We start from the raw sequence: 6,432 nt of genomic DNA, 5'->3' as shown, positions 1-6,432 counted from the left end.
AGCTGAGCTCGCCTGGTTCAACCTCAACAAACTGAGTCACAGGCCACTGGGAAGCTGACAAGGTGTGTGTGGGGGGAGGTGGTCAGTGCACATGGGGAAGGGCCCTTTGCTGCTCAGAATGACCCGGTCTCCGTGGAGGGTCAAGTCAGAGCATGGAAAGCAGGCGTGCTCTAAGCTGGCATCAGTAGAACAGGACTTCCCAGGTGAGTCGATGGACAGCCTCCTCATGTCTCCACTTTCTCTCTGATCTTTAAGAATAACGTTCTCTTCTCCTTTGGACAGATCAATGGTGCAAATGAAAAATTTCACAGTTTTGTGTAGAGAAATTCAAATCCATTAACCCTTCCTTAGCCCTTTCTAAGATTAGATTTTAATAGAGAACACCCGTCTTCATGGCGATCGGTTACAAGTGCGATCAAGGTGGCGGCCAGGGTGTCCAGAGCAGATGGTCTGGGGACCCAGGACCCTCGGGAGCTGCCAACCGATACTGACCACGTCCTTCAAAGTTTTCTTTTTTCTTTTTGTAACCTAACCTTCTGCAGTTCATACTGAGACAATGGAATGAGTGTCTTGAATCTTTTCTTCGTTGTGAACCTAGAATTTCTTCTGCCACCCACTAAACATGACAGACCAAATCTTCTGAAGCATTTTCAACACCCACAGCCTGGCATCTCAGAGTAGGAAAAAAATTCAGGCACAATATACACGTTTAAAGGTATTTTTAGTTTCTTCCATGAAGGGACATTTTATTTTACTCTTATTAAAAACATTTATCTGTCAGCACTGGTTCATGTCTGCTAAATTCCTATGAACCACTTGCTTAGTTCTTCAAGACAACGAACAGCTTCATCTGAATGTCACCTTGTCATAGCCAGCTCGGAGGCACCTGGCGGGGCTGTGAATCGATGGCTTTCCAAGGGAATGATGAAATCTGCTCTCCTGGCACAAAGACAGAGCTGAGTCCTCATGCTGTATAACTTACCTGGTGTGGAGCATTGGCCTGACACTGCCAATGGGACAGGTATCGATGACAGCAGATCCACTCCACATAGTTTGAGTTTTCAGAGTGGACTATTTATAGTGGTGTGGGCAGGGAACTGGGAGCTAGTGAGGAAATGCCCAGAGCTGGTGGGAGCAGGGAGTCCCCACCCCAGGCCTCAGCTGGGACCCAGCAGTCCTAAAACCCAGGAGGAATGGCTGGCCAGGAGCACCTCCCAGCTCACTCTGCCTGCCCTCCCTCCTGCCAGAAGCCCTCTGAGGCAGCCTCCTGGGGCACAGCACAGGGTGGGGGACGGGGACATGGGATCCCAGGGCAGATGGATGGCACGCAGTGAGGAGGACGGAGAGGGGACGGGTGATCAAACGGATGGCCTCACTCAGCTCTTCCTCGGGCGTGTTATTTGTTAGGCATCTTCTATAAAAGAAAACACTGGAAAACACAGATGAGGCAAGATAAGTGGTCCCTTCCTTCAGGGAGCCCTTAATTGAATGGAGAAAGCGAAGCATCACCATGGGGATAGCAGGTAACAGCCCAGCTGGGGGCCGCGGACAGGAGCTCAGAGGAGGGAGCGGCTGGTGTGGGCTCTGGGGAAGGTGGGTGTGGGTAGAAGGGGCCTTATGAGGACTGTGGGGGCTTAGGGAGACCTGAACCCTTTACAAAGCTGTGGAGTGATGGACTGGCCTACTGGTTTCTTTTAAACAATTCAAAGACTGTACAAAAAAAGTGCCAGTTTTTATTGCCAGGAATTTAACGTATCAGCTCCTGTGGAGCCTTAGGATGGCAACACGTGTTATCTTCCACATTCTATGCAGGAGGACAAAGGAAACTCCCAGAGGCAGTGTCGTATCTAAGGACAGTCTCAGGTGGAGCACCTGGGACTCAAAGCCAGTTGTTTCTGACATCAAGTTCCAAACTACTAACCTCCTTAGATGATGACCAAGGACTTAGCAATGGCATCTGCCTCGGACTAAAACATTGTTCTCAGTACCCTCCTCACGTGCTCTCAGATGATGGCAGCTACGGCTTGTCCCCTGTTTAAGAAGCTGCCTGCCTTAGACATAGCAGGGCAGGTTATGTCCCCATAGGAGCTGCCTGCTCTTAAGTGGAGCTCTTGCATCTGAGGAAGTCTACACTGGGTGTCGCCTTTATGTCAGCCCTGTTTAAAGTCCCCTAATGACTGGTCTCAGTGTGCCTGGAATGAGTCCCCCAACTCCATGGGCAGGCCCCCCAGCCCCTTGGGCACCTGAATCTCTCTCTCAGAACACGATCCGCCTCTTCTCACTCTGCTCCAGCCGCACTCGCCTGTTTTAACAAGTCCCTCTCCACCACAGGCTCTTGGCCCAAGGTGTACCCTTCATCTAGATGGGCTCCTGTTATTCATTTTCAAGAGATGCCCAAGGCCTTTCTGACCAGGCCCCATCGCAGCACCCCTCCATCTGAGGCCTCCCCTCGCCCTATCGGGGCGTAAGGCTCCCCACCGCCTGCTGCTTCCTCCTGGTTTACTTGCTCTGTCCACGTGGGACCAGAATCTCAGGGTTTGCTGCAGGGCTCCGTGACCCCAGAGGTACGGGAAGCTTCTTGCAGTGTTGGGCTCCTTAATACTTTCACAGGAATGAATTAATTCATGGAGATAAAACCTGCTTCAGAGAAGTTGTAACAGTGTGAGGAGTTTATTGTTCACGGTCTGCTCCTTTCAGTGTTATTTCTACTTAGATTCCAAGATGAGAGAAGTCAAGTTAGTGGTGCCCAGTGACTCGTGAGCAGAGTGAGACTGGGGATAACAACAGGCACCTTTGACTCCCAGTCTGTTGTGTTCTCACATCCGCTGTTGCTGCTTGAGGATTTATGGCTGTGATTATGAGGCTCCAAGCACAGTGGCTCAGATCAGATAAACGCTGGTTTTTCTCTCACGTGTTAGTACAGAAGGCAGTACCGTCACTCAGAAGCTGTGGCTTCCGTCTCGGAGTCCTGGCTGGCAGCTCCAGGAGTTGGCTCGTCCTCGCCTGTACAAGGGGGAGGAGGAAGAGGCTTTGTGAAGATGGAACAGGGAAGCCTCACGCACACCTTCACCAGCGGTACGGGGGAGGCCGGCAGATGTGACGGCCACGTGCCCCATTAAAACTCAGCTCTGCCCTAGATGTGGGAGACTGTAAGTGGCCTCCTAGGCCCTGTAACCACCCTATCAGGTGGCGTTATTACAGTTTCTATTTAATTAGGAGAAACTGGGGCTCCAAGAAGTTCAGTGTTAGCCTTAATGAAGTGGTCTTCACCATTAGCGACAGCAGAACTCCTGACAAGGTGCCATTGGAGTTCCCTGTTTCCTTATTTATTACACACAACCACTCTCAGTGTTCTGCGCTCGGAAGGGATTACCCCATTTTCATCCTTGCAATGTCATCCACCCCAGACTTCTTAGAGCAGTTTTAGCAAGGAGGACAGGAAGTAGGAGTGTTCAGAGGGCTGGGCCCACCTGGCCCCTTGTAATGCTAGTGTGCTGATTCCAACAGACCCGAGAGGACCTTAGCACTGGTGGCCAGGGAGCTCCACGGGAGGTCTGCAATCTGCAACCCCATCCACAGAGGCAGAAGGTCTGGACATCCTTATACCCCAGGAACAACAGAGGCAAGGTGCCACACGGCAGTTACAGAAGCATGACACCACTGACACCACAGACTCAGTGACAGTTACCTGGGAAAAACATAGTGACTGCCCAGACAACTTGGTCTGGCCCTACAGCGTCTGACGGCAAAGCCCACCTCTTGTAGTGAGCGCTGGGCTGTTGGGGAAGCTGCCTTCAGGGCCACATGTACTAAGATAGGACAAGGGTCTCAAGTGGGTGGGGCTGAGCATGCCCTGGGGGGTTATAAGTAACCGGGATGGGGTTCCCTGATGACAGTGAGGCATCAGTAGTCGCCATATGCCCTACTTGCTGGGCCAGGCATGGTTGACAGCTGTTGTCATAATGCAATTTTAAAAATGCCCCTCTTAAACTACAGCAGTTTGACTGATAAATTATAGGCTCGCCTAACCAATAGGCCTATGTTACCACAGACACTCAGCCTTAAAAATGTTGGGGTCAAAAGTATGGAGATGTTGAACAGCTAAGTAAGAGAGATGCCTAATTTTCAGTCCCTGAATTTGACTGCCATGGTAAAGTCCCAGTGAGAACCAGTTCATCACTCCCTAGTTCAAATTAACAGTGAGTCTGTTCTGCTGAATAAACCCAAATAATCTAGTTATAAAGGTTAATTTTATAATTTGTTCTAGATTACCAAACAGCATAAAAATGTCTTAGATGGTGTTTTATGCTGCAGAATCATTAATGATTAAATTGTCTGGGAACAAAGGCATGAATGGTCACAAATTATTCAAACCATAGAAGACTTTATAAAATTCCATCTGTAAAAGGCATTCAATAAATAACCTAGAAATCATCTATTTCATGTCTGTGCCCTTTGGTTTCAACGACATTCTCATTTTTCAAAACAATATTGAGTTATGCTGTCCATGGAATTTCAGGTAAGTTCTTCCTAGTTAAGCAAAATTTACTTATTTTTTAGCATGCAATTTTATTCCTGGGGTCATCATTACTACCCCAGCTGATCACTACAAAGCTGATCAAAAAAAAAGTCCTGGAGATCTGAAGAGAGACAATCCTCCAGGAACTTTACAATTTGGAATAAGAAAGAAGTAATTAAAGACCAACTTACCAAAGGGGTGTCTGTTTCTTGAAGTTAGAATGAAACACAGGACATAGTCGTTATCTGAGAACAAAGGGTGAAAGAACAAAACAGCTGGTTAAAGTGAATCCACTTAAAATAGGAACCAGAATTACACAGTAAGTAAAAAAAAAGATTTGATAGGATTTGATGAAGTTAAATCTCACAGATTTTGACATAACTTTCCAATAAAATTATATTTCATCATATACTATATTTCATTGAAAGCTCGATTTTCACAACATGGCTGTAAAAAATAAAATCATTTAATAGAAATGTGAGGGGCCTATTGGTTTCAAGGTATCCCAAATATTCTGCAGTGGTTAGCTTGCCAGCCTCTGCGTCCTCTGTCCTCTCAGCGGTTGGTTTGTCCAGCTCTGGAGGTCGCCCCATTCATCAAGGTCTCAGCATGGGGGAATTTGACCAGATCTCTAACATTACTTCCATCACTCATAAACTTCTGCATCTTTCCCAAGACTCACCTTTCCTTTTGCCATCAGTTGGCATTGTATTAAGAGGACATTGTGACATACTCCAAACAACCCACACTCCTGGGTCTAAACAAAGACACTGGTGGGGGCTCGGCCCCTGTAGCTCAAGCGGTTAAGGCACCAGCCACATGCACCAGAGCTGGCGGGTTCGAATCCAGCCCAGGCCCGCCAAACAACAATGACAACTACAACCAAAAATAGCCAGGCATTGTGGTGGGTGACTGTGGTCCCAGCTACTTAGGAGGCTGAGGCAAGAGAATCACTAATGCCCAGAAGTTGGAGGTTGCTGTGAGCTGTGATGCCACAGCACTGTACCCAGGGCAGCAGCTTGAGGCTCTGTCTCAAAAAAAAAAGACACTGGTGGGAATGGAAACTAAATGTAGAATATTTGAAAGGGGAATAATTTCCTGACTGCTCAGTGTATTAGCTAATATATTCCTTTTGAGCCCCTATGTCAACAAGGAATGGCAATAAGGCCTTAGGTAATAAACACTAGCATGTCGAGGACCCCCTTCTACTTTAAGCTTGAGTTCTAACTCCATAAACTTGTATTATGGTTTTAAGCAAGTCATTTTGTCCTCCAAGTCCAAGAAAATGGAATTATTTTTCTTGAATCTAAGAGGTTCTGTGTCAGGTTTAATATACATCTTAGAGTGTATGCTCGTAACTTAATTCTCAATAGTTCGAATCTCCAAAATACCTCCCATGATTTCTAAAGTTGCTTCCAGCCCTCACATTATCCAATTTCGAATTTTGACTCAGTCAGACTCTCCACAGAAAATGACAGTGGAAGATTGAATCAGGTCAGAGAGGAAAAGTCTGTGAACTGTTAATCTGTACTCAGCACTGAGCTGTCCGTAGATAATCCAGCTGTTCTGACAATCTACCTCCCAGAAACACCCTAGAACCTGTTTTGAGAAACTAAATTAGAGATTCTGAGTGCATCCTTTCAAGAGAAGCAGACTTAACGGTGAGCGCACAATTGTTAGAGAGATGCTGGGTACATAGCTCCATTTCTACGGTGTTAAATGTCACTGAGAAGCAACTATCCTATGTTCATAATTATGGCTCAATCATTGCAAATATCAGCGCTAGGAAGACAAATGAACGTGTTTATCTGATAAAAATAGTAATTTGGCTTCTTACACAGTTATTCCAAAACTTAACCTAGCCATAACCTTATTAAATGCTAAATGCTAAGCAAACTCTTTATAAAGAGACC

The 6,432-nt window shown here is 46.8% G+C and overlaps 1 protein-coding gene across 1 annotated transcript in view; it reads right to left on the bottom strand.

Moving 5' to 3' along the window:
• Positions 1 to 1,983: 1,983 nt before the first annotated feature.
• PJA2 (praja ring finger ubiquitin ligase 2) overlaps positions 1,984 to 6,432 on the bottom strand; it is a 74,470-nt gene continuing 70,021 nt past the window's right edge. The window contains exons 10-11 of the transcript XR_001161249.2: positions 4,711 to 4,764; positions 1,984 to 3,003 (exon numbers count right to left, since the gene is read on the bottom strand). The gene's annotated coding sequence lies outside the window, so the exon portion shown is untranslated. The remainder of the gene's footprint in view (positions 3,004 to 4,710; positions 4,765 to 6,432) is intronic.

The sequence above is a fragment of the Otolemur garnettii genome, unplaced genomic scaffold (assembly GCF_000181295.1).
Source record: "Otolemur garnettii isolate 467f Iridium unplaced genomic scaffold, OtoGar3 scaffold00030, whole genome shotgun sequence".
In the NCBI taxonomy this organism is placed as follows: Eukaryota; Metazoa; Chordata; class Mammalia; order Primates; family Galagidae; genus Otolemur; species Otolemur garnettii.
Note: the sequence above shows the minus strand (reverse complement) of the source record. Positions and strands in the feature narration are given on the sequence as shown.